This window comes from Balearica regulorum, chromosome 4 (assembly GCF_011004875.1).
Source record: "Balearica regulorum gibbericeps isolate bBalReg1 chromosome 4, bBalReg1.pri, whole genome shotgun sequence".
Taxonomy (NCBI): domain Eukaryota; kingdom Metazoa; phylum Chordata; class Aves; order Gruiformes; family Gruidae; genus Balearica; species Balearica regulorum.
In genome coordinates, this window is record NC_046187.1 from 369315 (window position 1) to 386578 (window position 17264).

General features: G+C 47.2%; 1 long non-coding RNA gene across 1 annotated transcript in view; it reads right to left on the reverse strand.

The window, feature by feature from the left end:
* LOC142601598 (uncharacterized) overlaps positions 1-17264 on the reverse strand; it is a 306344-nt gene that overhangs the window by 168348 nt on the left and 120732 nt on the right. The window contains exon 6 of the long non-coding RNA XR_012835100.1: positions 8283-8398. This is a non-coding gene — a long non-coding RNA (uncharacterized LOC142601598). The remainder of the gene's footprint in view (positions 1-8282; positions 8399-17264) is intronic.

The window sequence follows — 17264 nt, forward strand, 5'->3', positions numbered from 1 at the left end:
ACAATACATCAAACACTCCAGAAATTGTTCACAGGATATAGCTACGAGCAACGTCTAAGCAATACTTTACACTTGACACACCCAAAATCCCCATTCCTGAAAAGACTATCTGTATCCCAGCCTCCACAGCAGGTACTCTACATACAGTCACCTCGCCTGCCTTTTTTTCTTTTTCTTTTTTTTTTTTTTTTTTTTTTTACCTGCAAGCACCAACCAGTTTGTTTTCCCTCAACCCCCTAGCCCAGAGGGATGTTATCTGGTGGCTCACCTGCAGATTTTACCAAAGTCTCTCAGAGTTCTTTTGTGACCAAGGTGGAGAGCTGGCCCTTTAAAGACCTTTGTTCCATTCCTGGCTTTGACACAGACCCACCGTAAAGTCTCTTCTCCGCTCCTCGGACAAAAAACATTTTGTACAAGCGAAGCAGTATCGCCAAAAAGCTTCTGTGCACAAAACTCAGAAGGCCATCCAGCTAGAAATCAGATCCGGGTTTCTAGCAAAATAGCTGCAGTGGCCTTTACAATGGAGGCAGATTCGGGATTATGCGAAGACAAGGGTAACATCTTCCAAGATGCATTTCAAAAGCACGTTTGGTACCTAGACTTCCATAGTCTTGCTGCATTGAACGAGCATCACTGCTACATTTACATAATAAACACACACAATTAAAATGGCACAGCTATCCAGAAGGATCTACTTACTCTACACTAAGAATAACTTGCTGGTTTAGTTCAAACAATTTCCAAAGTGACACCAATTAGACTGGAAAGAAAACATTTTTAAGTGAAAATACAGCAGTCCACAATATAATGTTCCTAGAGAGAAGGAACTTAAATTCACACCTCATACTGGTATAACAGCTCCATATGGAAATACCTGAAGTCACAGTTAGGCTTCGCAAGCCCAGTTAGTAGAAAATTAGGCTCTGCGGATTTCTAAATTAAGCTGTAGACCTAAACTCATTTAAATCTCGAGACGGTCATAAGCAGGGGGTTAGCTTGGCATATAGCTGAGGTGCAATACGAGCCGCCAGAACCGCTCTTCCCTTCGCCGAGCCCCGTGCCAGCAGTGGCAGTCCGTCAGCAGCCACCGCGCAGCTCCAGCAGCGCCCCAGCACCGAAGTTCGCATGAGTCTTGCTGCCCTCTGCCCTTTACGCAGGTGATACAGGCCATGTTCAGAGAGGACGAGCTCTTGCACTCCTTCCTCCCAGTGTAAACACTTACAGGACCATTTGTCACAAATGACCACTCAGAATATACCGAGGGATTCCCCCCCCCCCCCCAATTTATTCACGTTCTTTTGTAACCAAGGCAACAGAAGAGATTTGTCTCTCTCATGCAACATTTGTTCTTAAGGGTTAGGGTTTTTTAATCCGTATGGTCTAATAGTTGTTGAAAACCAAACTCCAAATTACAGTCAAAGGAGGTCAGCATTTCAGACACAGCACTTGGACCCAAGTCTCATTTCCTTCCTTACCGCTATCCCTAGGGCTCCCAGCAGCTGTGACTGCCCTCTCCCATCTTACTCATTTCCACTATTTGAAGTACAAGCTTTTCCACCCAGTACTGTCTTTCGCTATCTGTTGGCCCCAAGCATAACAGAGCATCCATCTCAAACGGTAAGACACGCTGTCAGAGTCACACAGGACAGCCTGAACATGGCGTTGCTCATGCACTTCCATTAACTAGGTATCTGGGCATCATGGGCTTGGTTACCGCCCTCCTCGAAATGAGGACTGCATCGAGTCTTTAAGAAGGGCTCTCTCCCTTTAAAGGCATTTCTGTAAGGCAATAACAAAAAGGCTTACGGCAAACCTGGAGGGACCAGCACGAGTCCTGCTACCGTGTCTCAGCCTGGCTCTTCTCCTCATGCCAAGCATTTAACTCCACTGACCTAAACGGCCAGCCGTGTCACTTCTTCACGACGCCCTTCTCTTCTTTAGCCTTCTCCAAGTCCTGGGTGGGGCCGACCTCCTGGACAGTAATGCTCCCCCTCGTTCTCTGGGACCTCCGGTACCCGCACGTCACGCTTCGTACACCATCGCTACTTCTGGTGCGACACACCACCCGCTTGCAGTTCCTGTCACGCACCAAACTTCCCAGGTCTACCCTCAGACCACACGCTACCTCCTTTCCTTGGGATGAAAATATCCCATCATCACATCGGTCTCATTTTCTTCCATCTCCATCCTCCCTTTATTCTAGACGGAAAGCAATTCAAAGTCTGCAACATTTAACTCTACTACTGCTATTTCAGGCAGCGAGCCGAGGGACTCAAGAGGTCTCGCGGGCAGGATGCCATACACTGACACAACTTCACAGCCCAGAGACGCAAGCAGAGAACCGACGAAGGCTAGGCAGTGCTCTATTACAGAAGGCCACGCAAGACCAGAGATAACAGAGCACCTTTCCCAGCATCGCACGGGGAGTCAGTCTGGGAGCTGAAGCGAGCTTTCTGGAAAGACACGGCACCCTCTCATTCGTAAAGAAAAGGCGTGGGTTTTTGAGCAGAGGGAGCCTTCTGCTGGGCAGGTAAGGTTCCCCTGCTTCTGCAGCTCCCAGAACACCCAGCGCTCCACCCCATTCACCCCGCTTCACGTTGGAACGGAATGACATAATCGTGCATCGCGTTCCCCGGAGCGCTAAGCAGCGCCGCTTCTCCATCATCTGAAGCAAAGCGTGCCGTGCAAAAGCCCCAAGAGAGGCTGTGACTGCCAAGAAGTTCTCCTTCTGAAGGTCTTTGCCGATCAACTGGAAATGCAAAACACTCGTATCCGTACGGCCAGCCACTTCCGCTTACTGCAACACAGACCAGACAATCATCCTAGCTCTGGCTAGTCTCCTTACTTCTCCACTTTTACTTCTGGGACTCAAATCTTTTTTCTAGGACAAAGCATCTGCTAAAATCAGCCCTGGTGACAGAACAGAAAGTCTTCATTCTCCAACCTCTAATATTAAAGTAATTCTCAAATCTTTAGCTCAGTAGTATCTAACGCTACAGAACCCCGGCAGTCATTGCCCAGTCCGACGGCTTCTACTGCCTTGAACATCAGCTGCATTATTTGTGAGGCTTACTTAGTCCACCACTGTGAGAAGCAAACCAAAAAACCAACACAGCTTCAAATACATGCCAGGGGAGAGGCAGAGAGTCACAAGCAGCACTTAAACTTAATATACCAGGGCGCTTTAAACGTGCAACATACAGACCTTTTGAGGCAATAACTCATTTGGTTCCTACTGTTCAGCAATTCTGACGGCAGTAACTGGCAGTAGAATTACTGCACAATGTCATCCTTACGGAACATAGGGTAGTCTCAAATTAAATTGTACTACTTCTGCGCTGCCATTAAGATGACTTACTTGTTTCTGATTAATTAGGTTTCAGCTTCTTTCTTTTTGGCATTACATTTTCCTCCTGTTCAGTCTATCTGGACAGTCTAGGTCTGTGCTGGCATAAATCAGTCACTGTAATTCCGGATCAGAAATCTGTGGCTCTGATGAACCTGGCTTCTGGTTCCTGTCAATCTCTATCGCGGAGCATCACGAGACACACGGGCTCGCACGCACACATACAATGCGAAATTTCGGCAAAGGGGAAAAAAAAAAAAAAAACCAAGAAAAAAAAAAGAGGCAGCCACGACAAGGGTGGCTTTTTTGGAACCACAGATAGGTGCCAACTAAAGGTCCTAGCAGCTTGTCTGCCAAAGCTTAAAAAGCTACAACAAACATTTGTCTCCTTGCTCATTTGAAGGCCTCATCATCGCCCGAGTGCTAGATTGCCGAGGAAAAGTCTGGGAGGGAGGACAGAGCGTCACCCGCGTACGCTGTCGCGACGCCTCCGAAGCCAGCGCAGTTACGGCAGCCGAGGATCCGGCCATCGGTATTTTTGGCAGACAAACTCGGCTGAGCTTGCATTGCCGCTAAATTGTCAGAGTCTGACGCCGCTCTTACACGGCAAGAGGAAATGGTGAATGAGGAATTAACACGAATGGTCTTGTAACAATTTAAGGGAGAGAAGAAACTGAGGTATTTCACATCGTTCCATGTGAAGTTATGTAACGCTTGGAAATTGTGCTTTTTTTGGCAAACAATATACGGGGTCTCCAACGCGCAGATGGAAGAGCAGCTTATATTTAATAAAATAGAATTTGACATTCGTGGCACATTATCATATACAGTCATACATTATGTATGATATAGCCTTGGTATAGTTTACACACAGTCTAAACGTTTATCCTACAGATGGACAGGGAATTAGAGGGATAATAATCTACATTATACAAAGGTTCCAAATGTGCCCTTTTTCCAAACACAAGTTAGCGGAAAATCGGGTAGAACCGGAGGACAAACCGTAGCGTTTTTGCAGTTTCCATTTTCTTGCGCTCCCACCAGCCTTTAGAAACGATCCGAGCAAATTCAGGTACTTCTCGACACAAAAGCAAGTCATGAACTTTTTACGTTGAGGGAGGACAAAAGGAATCTAACTCGCAAATAGTATTTTCCACTAACCCCCTTGCTTTTTACTCATCTTGGTAAAGAAACAAAAGAGACTAGTCATCGTTGTCTGTTGTTCATTGCAGGTTTCCTAAGTAGGCATACACAGCAACTAAGACCTGCTCCAAGTCTCTCCTGAATTTCCCCTCAGTCGGAGATAAAGCCTCTCTCACACATGTTGCCTTACTTCAGGTTCGCTTTGCACGCTACCCAAGTGCTTAGAGGGATGCAAGCTCTAACTCCCCACCAGTTCTACTGTAGCAATGCCACGGTGCCCTATGTTTCTTCTGCCAATAGTGTCCCTAAAGCCCAGTCCCAAGACCGCTAAAATGAACTCCGTGATGAGAGAAACAAAGTTCCAGTCTATTACAAGTCTTTAGCAGCAAGATTCAAGGTAATAGCTCTCTCCATAATCATTTGTCATACAACTGCAGACTCAAAGCTCAACATTAATTACAAACACAAAACAAATCATGCTGTTAAGACATACATTATAAACAAATTACACTCTCAAAATAGGTAACTTACACCCCGGAAAAGTAATTGATAAACCTAAAGTGCTCACAAGTAATTGCAAAAATGACAGGTCAAGCTATCACAGAGTGACCGACAGATAAACCCAACCAGCCTAAGACGTAAAACATATAAACTGGGACTGCCACTCACCTTTATCACAAACTGTAAATAAACCATACGGGCTTTTTCCACACACCCCACACACCCCCAGTTTTAACCATGATGATCCTGGACAGCACTTCTAAAACAGACCCTTTTAACTGTTAAACATCAGTCTCAACCTTCAGCTTGATCCACTCACTTTGACACGATAATTAACATTTTTGTTCAGTAATCACTTTAAAAAAAAAAAAATCATCGAGGCTGAAATAAGATCGTGCTTCATTCCAGTCTCAAATTTTAGGTACTCATCATTTTGTCGTCGAGCCTCTGTACGACTGGCTATCTTGAGAGCGTAAACCCACGCAGCCTCCTGTACCTCCCCGACTTGGCTACACACAAGTACGTCAAATGAGCCATCACACCCCCGAGTTTGGCCTACCTTCCAAAGCTCCGCCTGTCTATCACAAAATGACTGGCTCTCTGAGGTATCACCCCCCTCCCTGCGGACAGGCAGATCTCCGATACCGATCGCGCTAATTTCAAGTGACACCTAGTTGTCCTGCTATCCCGTTCGGAAGAGTCCACCATGAGCCGATTGCCAGCTTTGCTCCCAGCTACTCCGGCTAAGGGACAACAGCTGTTTGATCCTGACCACCCTGTGGAAACTCCAGCCTCCTCCCCATGGCTCTGCTGGTAACAGGGTTGGTAAGAAGCACTCTCTCACCCACTTGACGTCAAGTCGACCATTACCACAGCGATGCTCGAGCATGCTTCCTCAGACAATCAACAGCAAGACACCTCTTCAGGCGCCAGACCACCACACAGCCTACGTCCCGAAGAGAACATCTCTTCCCATGACCTTTCTTAGTGCTTATTGTTGTGATCCCTCCGAACTGACTCTCTTTGAACTGACCCCCGCATTTCCCTACTTCCTTATTAGGATGCACGTGCCAAGTCATGCCCCACGCTTCTGAGCGGCAGCGGTGTTTTTCCCGAATCGCAATGCAATTTTCAAAGCCAATTAGTCCAGAACTTCACAACATCCAATAGCTATCGCGGTCTATTTTGTACTATCTGGCCAAATATCATCTAACAGCTACTACATACAAGACAAGCGCTCGCTTAAGCGCAGCATAGCAGCCCTCTTTAAACACCACCCAATAGGCACTTATATACCCTTAGCCCTGTCAAGATAACAACTGTCTCGCTTTCCACGTCAGCTGATACCGAGACTTGCGCTGCACAGCTTACCGTACATGACCTCAACTCCACGGTACTTAATAAAACCCACAGAGAAATAATGCAATTGAAACCTGACAGAGTAAGACATTCATACTGTGCATTTTAATCAAAGTGAGAGATATAATTATTATCTCTATGTAACTAGAAAAGCTGAAACGTTCTAATGGGAAAAAATAAAACCATCTGTTTACTCTAAATCATTAAATGAATGCTTTAGGACCACGTCACCCCCCCTCAAGCCTGTAACAATTTGGGCCTTAAGCAGAGATGCAAATTGATTAAACCCAAGCATGTTTTGCCGCAAATGGCAGAATCAAAAGGTCGTTGAACAAGTACTAACTCCTGCCACACGTCCTGAAGACGAGCTGAAGATATTTTCCGATTCCTGACCTTGCAGACAGGAACATCATTAGCAGCTTTCTTCTAATCCAGGTTTAAAAAAGCCCCTGTATTCTTCATTTTAGCCATCCCAAACACCAGCTAACGTACCTAGATCCCAATCCGGGAAAACGAGGCTGAACATCCCTTGTCTGCACTCCCCTTAGCGAGAAGGAAGTCCAGGTCTCCGTGCCTTGCAGCTCTGCTCACCCTAACTTTAACGGTTGTTAGCAAGTCCTCGGGGGCTGACCATTCACTGACCGCTTTAACGCGGCTATCGGAACAGTTTTTGCCCTTGCCTTCGACATACTATTTTAGCTGCCGTACGCCACCGGCGCTGACCTGAACAGTTTTGTCTCTACCTCCTGCCTTGCAAGGCTTTTCCCAGCAGTACGTGCTTAAGCCCTGGGCCCGCAAGGGCATGCCGTTCCTGGCGCAACCCGAGTCGCCTAGCGGGATCTGTCTAAACATACTTAAAAAAGCTAGGAGGAGAACGGTACCAGTTATGATGTGCTTTCCTCAGCCATCTAGATATTGACTCCGAGAAGCCCAGCTTCCAATGCCCTTCTGTAGATTAAGCTTATTTTTCCCAAGTTTATAACAGAAGAGTTTCTTTACCTGTACCTTGAGGAAAAGCTGTTGCCGGCCTCCCCCAAAGACGCGCACATCCAGCACATCAGTTTACTTCATCACTCTCTGAATGAGGACCCCGAAACAATACCCTACTCTTGTGCGTGACAGGGTAAAACACAACCCCTAGTTCACAGGTAGTTGTTAGTCTACGCATCTCCCATGTGAAAAATGTTTTCTCCGGTTGTGTTTTCTACGGCTTTAGAGATAGCCAACGCACGGATAGCCAGCGCAGCTCTGGAACGTACACCTGCCGAGGCTCGGCACGTAGAGGTCGCGTACAGCGACACGTACGGGGGATGCGTCGACAAGCACCCAAACGTTACCATCTTCCCAAGGGTTACTACCTGGGTACCTGCGTCCTCTCATTGAAATCTAGGCTTGGTTCACTCTAAGTGAGAAGTATTTTTTCATGCTGGTTTAGCACTTCTGCTGAACTTCAAGAGGAACCGCGCTTCGCACAACAAAGATCTGCTGGAATGCAGCTCAGATACAAGCAGCTACAAACAGGCATCTCAAGTTTCGTTGCTAACAGAAGCGATGTAGATTTCCCGTTCAAGCGACACGCCGTGAAGACAATAATCAAGACACAGCCTTGTAATTACGGTACAGGGTTTAAGTTTAATTCCCAATCCGCCCTTTGTGACTCAATTCCACTATGCTTTATTTCCTCGCCTGTAGAAAAAAGGATTAGACTTAACTCCTTACACGCTCTGTCCAGCTCCTCCAGGTGAACAAGTATGTATTTTGGGTGGAGTTTTTTAATACAGTTTCAGCAAAGAGCAGCCCTTACTGATGTCTTGCCTTCACAGATGAAGTGGGTAATCAGACATATCTATCCTGAAAAGCTTTCAAGCTACAGATGCATAATCTACAGAGTGTTGGAAAGGAATCCAAGCAAAACCAGCATCAAGTGACTCACCTTAGAGCAGACAGCAGGCCGGCTAGGAATGTAGTGCGGATCCTGCGCTGTTCGGTCAAGTGCTCTAACGCCCCACAACTACCTTTTGGGCCAACTTCTTGAGTTCTTTGTGTTTTCTGAAACGAGTAACAACAATCAAAAAGTTAACACAGGTTTTTAAATTCCAAAGGACTCCCTCCTAGGATTCCTCACGAGTAATAATCAAAACCTACGACAAAGCAGCACGTGAGCTGTGGTGACTGAAATACTCAAACCTTTTCTTCCCCTTCGCTAACACTGCTGGATTTTCCTCTCGCATCTCCTATTAGCTACACACACCCGTTTTATTAACATTTGACATGTACTTAGCATAGCATTCCTTATGATGTACATGCTCAAATGGGTTTGTCTTTCAAAGGCTTACACCTGAAAGACAGCAGGAGAAGCAGTGCTGTGAGGAAATCCAGAGATAAATATGCAGGATACATCCAGATCCAGTTTCTATCACCATATCATACTAGGAATTAAGTCAAGCATAACATGCAGCTGGGTCCAGTTGCAGAACACAGCCCTGTTGTCCATGTACCAGGACTACAAAAGCCGCTCGCACGAACTACATCTCCAAGCGCTGAGAACAACCCTAGGGACTTAGCCAGCAACCCTGCTTACGTATGTCACGTGACATCGCTCCACCACTTCCATGAGTATTACGCCATTGCGTACTAGCAAAGGATCATAACCTATACCTATCGCATCATCTCAGATGCAAATGTCTTTTATACCTGAAGGCTTTGCTGCGATCCAAACGACCTCCAGAAAGCAGCGTCCAACTGAGAAGCCCATGTAAGCAAGCCCTCGCACGTTACTCCTCCTCAAGGCGGGCGAGGATCAGACCCCCCCATAGAACTGTCCTTAAGTCCAGTCATTCGAACCTCTTTTCCTCGGCTGCCGAAGCCACAAACCTGCCTGCGCAGCGCAAGGTTGTGCGGCAGGACTTTTTACCCCCCCCCCCCCGCCACCCCCTTCCGAACAGTAAGGCTCCTGACTTACACCAGGTCAGGCCTTACTCCTTAGTCTTTTCCCACCTCATTCACCTGACAACCTCCTCCACAACAGACATCTTATCAGACATGACTGATTGCTGTAATCTGTACTCTGGGCAGCCATTAAGCAAATTACCTGAATCATTGCAAGGATTAGTCTCATTAACACATGATTAGCATCAAATTAAAATAATGAGTGTTTAACTTCTGATGTCTTCCAGTTGTTTGAACAGCTTGATCAGCCACACCAGGCTGGCAGGGAGGTGGCGGATGTCAAAGAGTCAGCAAGAAACAAATAAAAATAAATAAAAAGGTAGGCTGTACCACACAAGACCGACCGCAGCTGACTCGCACAGTCGCTCTCAGAGCAAGCTCTGCGCAAAGTTCACCACGGGCAAGGAGCAGAGGCGAGCGGCCAAGCCCAAACCTACGCTCTGCTTAACTCGTGACGCTGCCTCGGCCCTTCGGGAGCCCGGCTTCACGGGCTAGTAACAGCATCACCTGCCTCTTCACCCAGAGCTGCGCCTTCCTCCAGGCAGTTCCAGCGACAGCTAGACACGTTCAACAGCAAGGGAGCCAGCCCCTACGATTTCAACCCAGCCGCTAAAACTGACAGGCCGAGGCAAGTCAATACCTTCATTCTTGGTTGCCTCCTGGCTGCTAACATGCCTTGTCTTTTCAAAGTAGAACCCAAGCAGGCCCAAAGTTCAGCCGAGCTTGCAGCTGGAGCAGCCCTCGTGCTTCCTGACAGCTGTAGACTTTCTCCTAGGCACACCCTCAGAGCTCCCCTGTCCCAGCCTCGCTAGGAGCCATTTGCCAACACCGGGCCCTTAGGCAGGAGGGGCCAAGACACCCTGCTCCCAGGGCACCCAAAGGATGAGACCCCAGGACAGGGGAATCACACCCGTCTCAACTGCAGCAAAGAACCACGCGAGCAATTATAGTCACTGCTTCTAGCTGCGGAGGGGGAACGGCCGTTCCTCAACGTTTGCTCCTTCTCTTCAACTGCTCTCACTACCTGTCTGCCTGGACACCGTCTAAGTTACAAAACAGGTCGCTAGCACCGCCTGGAGCGCCGCTCTCCCGCAGCCCAGCCAACGCGCGGCCACAAGCAGCCAGAAACATCACCGCACCGCTCCTCGTCCCTGTCAATCCAGATGGGCTGTGAAAATCACAATCCACTGCTCTGTGTTTTCAAGGTCATGTGCAAAACTGCCCAGAAAGCACGGTTGTTCCTGTAGCTTTTCACATTTGCAAACGTTTTGAAGAAATGTAACGCTTGCCCTAAGCATTCAGTGCTTAGCATATCAGTACTCGGTTCCCCGATTCAAGTTATCCGACCCGCGCTAAAACCTGAGACCGTATGCTGCACGTCACCACTACCACCGGGGAGGTCCCCCCTCCCGGGAGCCCACAAAGGCCCCAAGCCTTTCCCTTCTCGGCACGCAGAAACAATTCTCCATATCCCACCGTCACCCAGGAGCAATCCGATCGCCCTTCCTCTGCATCCCGTGTATGCAGCCCACAGCTTTCAACAAAAAACAGCCTGGTTAATTTTAGCTGTGTTGAGGGTTGTCTCCAGAAGGTGCTAACAAGACTGTGAACAGCAATTACTTATCACACATCAGCTACCCCATTACGAACCAGGAGTAGGCACCTTTCACTTCTGCCTTCTCCGTCAAACCTTTTTTTCCTTCTCTGGACAATGAAAACAGCAGCGTAAACCTGCGTGCATTACACTTGCAGCCAAAACTGTTTTTCCACAATACCTGATTTGCTAAACTGGCCTAAGTCTCAGTACAGACCTACGGTAAATCCGGCTGCTCTCCTATCTCACAAGGAAGCCTCTGGTCATGTACTCCTCAAGCCTCCTCTACAGTCCCAGGAGCAAGCGAAGCACTTCCATTTCGTTGCTTTTTTTGACAGCGCTTTTCCAAACAGATTTTTCACCAATGCCCACTCACAACTGTCAGGCAAAGCTCACCGATGCAATCCATCCATGATTATAGCGGCAGGGAAGGATTAACTCCGCCAAATTCCATCTCTAAATGAAAACCGCACAACTGAGCCTATGACGACCTCACAAATCCAATGACTATTTCCTGTCTCACAACCAAAGAACGCACTCAAGTCAACTCAGACAGCGTTTGCATTCTATAGGCTTATAGCTACCGATGCCGAGCTCAGAAGAAATCGGGGCTTTTATGCCATTTGACAATGGCAGGGTAAGTTTGTGAGGTTAAGTTTGAATGAGGCCCATTGACTTAGCAGGGTTGCTGCATTTGTTTTTTCTAAAGCCAAGGCTTCTGATGTTACCGAGGGAAACCACAACAAGAGGCTGTTGGGTATTTTCAAGAAACTTATGTTCCATTTCAGTTACACATCTTGCGCATAAAATTGGCTAAATGATTTATAAAAAACTGAAAATCAAATTAAGGTATGCTCTGAACATTTTAAAACCTAATATTCTCCCATTTAAGGATTTTCTCCATGCTTCTATTTCCTTCTTTTTGAGTCATCTCCAATGCTGAAGACAACAAAGCCAAAATCACACCACGGCAGAGAATTCCAGAAAGCATTTTGCTTTAAAACCTCTCCTTTTTTATGTGGTAACTTGTTAACAGATCACCTCTCCTTCCGATTTTTTTTAACCCACCATCAACTACTTTCTCTTCTCCCTGCAGCTGGTGCCTTGTTGGGACTCAAGCAAAGTCTCTCCAAAGCCTCCATTCTTTCTAACCCGCTGCAGCTTATTTGGTTTCATCTGCATAAGAATTTAACGAGTTCCCCACTGTCTCAGCTTCTCCTGCATGTCTGCAGAGCTGACATCAAAGCCTTGCTTTTGCTTGCCTTACAAAAGTACAGTTGACTTCTTCAGAGACTTCCTGGGCTGCTTCCAGTTCCGTTTATTCGCTACGTCAAAGACAGGCATCTTCCCCTTCTTCCGAAGGTGGTGCGAGATCTGAATATGCAGGATCTGCACCTAAAACCACACTCAGAGAAACATTTCTCTCTCAACCGAGGAATTGACAGAACATGTGCAGCAGCCAATGTTTAAGCCTCAACATCTTGGTTATTTATTCTTCGAAATGCCACAAACCATAAGTACGTATTATAGACAAATCACTTGTCAAAGCTCTTTCTTAATTTAATTAAAGCCATTTTTTATTCATAGAAGTGCAAAGAAGCAACTTAAACAGATAACATTTTTCACACTTGCATAAAATGAAAATAGCCAAACTACATTTGGCAAAGTATATAACAACAAAAGATCCAAGCAAAGACTATATACGTGCCAACTTTCATCTCTACTAAGACGTTAGCAACGAGTTACGCGCACAAAGTCTCCCCGTTAAATTTCCTACGGGCTCCCGACCCTTCACGTGCTACCAACACACCAGTGATTCTTACGCTGCGGCCCGATAGTCCTCTCAGACCACCAGGCTGGAGTTGCTCTGTGTTACTCCCATTAGCGGGACTTCCTGCGAATCGCTAACAGAGCGGGCAGCAAAAAGCTGATCAAGTTTAAAACACCACCATAACCCGGAAGCACCGTCTACTTTTCCAGCACAGATCCAAATACGATATGGCCCAAGCACACGTCAGGCATCTGTAAGCACCTTGAGGAACGTCCTGCCCTCCCAGTGTCAGTAGGCAGACCGTGTACAGGTTTTTTGCTGCAGGCGCTCATCATTAATGTGGGAGGCAATGCCGACATAGCCGCTAAAGCGCCACTCGACACAGATCAAGAACAGAATCACCAGTTGAATGAAAATGAACAATATCACCTTAGAGTTAAGGTGCCAGGTGCTAATTCAGAAGAAGATTTTCCTTTCGCCGTCTCAATAGACATGCAACCCCTATGTGCTTAAGCAAATCTGCGGTCGAGGCTCGTGCATAATATTAAAGGCGCGGGTTTGACAGCATGCAAACGGGTTGGGGACCCTCAAAAAGTCTTGGAAACTTTTTTCAGTATGGCCTTACTCAAAGATTCTTAAAAAACACGCTCAAGTTTGCCTTCTTCAGAAACACTGTGTTCAGTCCCACTCGCAGAATCTGCAACCATGACCCATAAGGGCAAAAGAACCCTCCAAACTCAGGTGACACCTGAGGCCACTGCTGAAAACAAACACCTTCAAGCTGAGCAAACCTAATTTAGGATCAATACCACCAACGCACAGGGTTTTGCTCTACCTGAGGTTCAGAAAAATTGACTGTGAGGTAAAGGGACAGAAGAATTCCCTTCCGTCCAAATCTATCGATAAACACCCTTTCTGTCAATACAAAAAACCCACCGCACAACCACCCGAGCCTAGAGGCCGCGTGAGGGAGTTGCGCAGACCCGTCACGCACACTACCCCACTATTTTTTTCCCTATCAGCATTTCCCAACGTGAAGTCTCCCCTGCACGTTAGTAGCCATCACTACTGCTCAGAGAGAGAAAAACTTACTAATTCCACTGGTTTTCTTCACATCTGCTACGATAAACACAAAATAATCTATCAATTTACCTTCAAAGTTAAAGTTGGCTGTTGTGCAATCCCTTACAGCATTCAGAATTTTCATGATTTAAGCGATACATTCAGACTCCATCTGCTGCATATTATTGACCGTATTATGTAAACTACGTTTTAGCAATTCACACTCGCTTGATTCTGCGGTACCTGTGGGTGCCAAACATATGTTTCCTATTCTACTTGCCTCTCCTGGGCCATATGCAATCCACTCAAAGCATCAGCTTTCTTATAGATGCAACTTGCTGCGTGGTAGGCTTTTTTAACGTATAAATCGCATCAACTATGCCAAACACCAGTTGCAAACCAATTTGCGCAGAAGACTTTGCGGTATTAAGTCAGCTTTTCTGAGATCACCAATGCGTGATCACACGAGCTCTAGGTGCCAGGCAGCGAGGTGGGTTCCTGCTTGCAAAGCCCCCTTTACAGCAGGCCTGAAGCACCTGGAAGACAACGCTCCCTGAAGTGCTGCCCGAGAGCCGGCCCGTCCGGCGGCAGCGCAAGCCGTCGCCCGTACCTGGGCACGCAGCCTGCGGGGCTGCTCTGCGGCCCCGCGCAGCACAGAAGCCAAACCAACAAGTCAGCGTGCCAAAAACACAACAGGACTCGAAGAAGCTGGCTTTCGGAAATGAGATATCGCTCTGTTGCTAGGCAAAACCTAAGGGTTTTTTTCTCATCCTTTTGGAGAAGCCTCTGCTCTATTCTTGAGGGGCAGAGCTGAATTTCATATTGTCACTAATGCAAAATTAGAATGACAGCATACAGAGCTGCTTCTCACTCCAAGGCATGTCTCCAGCCTGTTCCCTTTTCAAAATAACACCATGTACTCACAAAGTATTTCTCAAGGAGGAGGAAAAAAAAAAAGCCAACCACCATCACCCTAGTGCTGCAGTAGGATGATGTCAGGGGCTCTACTTTTGTTTTTTACAGTTTGCACTGCAGGAAGGAACAAAAAGATGGAAACTCCAGCAGATTCCATGTGCAAAACAAACAGCTCTAAGCGAACAAAAAAATGGGTCCAGTCCATTCACAGAAGAAGGGAACGGCTGTCTGGAGGCCCATCAATTTGTCCATCTTCCACTCACAGATCTGTCACTTTTAATAGCGTTGAACATACACTGGGCTATATTGCTCTTTTGTTCAAAACTCTTGACTGATATATTTTATAGCAGAGAGGGAGCAGTTCAAACCCTTGAACGCATAGACAGGATTTTTCCAATACCGCCGAAGCGCGAAATCTACGTTACCTGCGTCTAGTCTGCAAAAGGGGGCACGGCATTGCCATTCAGAACAGAAGATAACAGATGTCCCACAAAGAGCGATTTCAAGTCGGCACCGCCCTCCAAAATAAACCTTCTATGTCCGTGGCACGACTAAGTCATTCGCTTTCTTCTTACGACTGTCAACGTACCGCAACACTGCTGCTGCTTTAGTTACAAAGCGTAGTAGGGACTATGTGTCCATCTTTAACTGGTAGATGAGAGCGAGCTATCCGCCACATCACCGAAAAGCTGGCCTTTTCATCTGTCTTGCAATTCTCTCCTGTAAACAAACAAGGGCAGACTTGCAGTTTGCTTCCACTCCCGCTTACTAATCCTTGATTCTGACCAAACTCCTCTCCCCACCATCCATACCGGGCCTGCACCTTCCCACCATCTCGCCAGGCCGTTACTGTAGAAAACGGCGGCTCGTCCCAAAAGCCAAAGTGCAGAGCCGTCGTTCGCGCACTTCTCGTGGGAGCGACTACGCTCAGCACATCCTCCTTCCCTCCCCCCAAGTCCCCCATCTTTCCCCTCCATCTTCCCTTGAACAGGATGACAACATTTGCCAACAGGCACCTCGGTTGCTCCCCGGGACTACCTGCTACACCCTTTGCCTTCCGCTCACCGAGCAAGAAATCGATGCTCGATAACATCTCAAAGGGTGACGCTGCACCAAGGAACGGCGTTCCTCAGGTCGCAAGCACTGTTAGGAACGTTTGTCCGCACCGACATCCTGGCAAAGCCACGGAGATATTCAAAAGGCGCCCCACTGTAGTGCTCGATTAGCTCATCGCCTTGAGAGGAGTAAGCTATTTGCCCAAAGCCTGCCGCATGCTAAAGTCTGTGCTAGCTAAGAACACGAGCTGCGCCCCACGACAGGTTACGGTCCAAAAGCGCTCCGCTCAATCACCCTTCTATCCAACTGCTTTCCCGCTTGCTTCGAAGCGGTAGCGATTATTGCTGGCTGATAGTAAGCAAATTACGACGTCCCAGGAGTTTAGCACATCTGCGCTAACACATCAAGAGAGATAGAAACGCTGGCTTCCCAGAAAGGACAAATGATTTCACCCTTATTTCTGCTCACCTGGCAAAAGGTGCAGGGAATCCAATAAGAAGAAAGGGTGGGTTTACTGCACAGTTCGAGCTACTCTCTCGATAATTAAACAGATAACTCAGCCTAAGTATTTGCCGTTTCCTAAAACGGCATTTGTTAGCGATGCGTCTGGATCTCAATAACCGTTACCTTCTGCTAGCAACAGGTAGGGATAATTATCCACAAGTAAACGATTACCTATGCTATAAATTACCCACAAAAATTTGGGCTGGGTTTTTGCCAATCACCATTCCAATTAATTAACCAAAATTGACTAGCTGGCTTTAGACCAAACATTTCCTCATCAGTATTCAATACCAATGCCTCCAAGATGAAGGAAATAAACCAGAGAGGAGAGACAGAAAGATATCCTACAAAGGTTACAAAGAGACAGAAGCAGAGAGAGAAGCAGAAATGGTTTTGAGGCATTCGTGGCAAAGGCTTTTGGGCAGGGCCGCATCACCGCAGCAGCACACACACAGCCCTTCCCACCAAGGCAGGGAGTCATGGCCATCAGGCTGCGCCGGGAAGCTCAGAGCCCTCGAGCTCTTCTCCGGATCGGGCCTTCAGGCAGATTTCCAAGGGCTGTTACAGCGAGCAGGGGACACAGTCACGCTTGGATTATCATGGCTGGGGGAGGAATCATCGCCACGCCGCGACAGTGATGTGTTTCTGAAGGAACTCCCGGTTCCTCGGCTCCTCCATTTTGAGGGAGCTAGTCAGACTCCGGCAAAACCTTTCCTTTTCAATAGCTAAGGTGACAGAAACGTTTCACAGCAACGTAAACGAGGCTTTAAACACCCAACATCACACATCTGCAAAGCAGCAACTGAGACAGCACACGCTCACTTTTTGTGACTGTACGCACTGAATATTAAACAAATTCCTGTCATTCCCAGCTGAATTATCACCGCATGCCATCACACGCAAAGACTTTTTAGACGTCCGTGTGCTCAGCGAACATTCATAATGGCAGAAGTTGCCATTACCAACAGCGCAATTAACTCTTTGAACAAGCACCGCCTCCGGCTCAGCACCATCGGATACCTAATAACCACACAGGCAAACGAGCCATCAACCCAAGCACATTA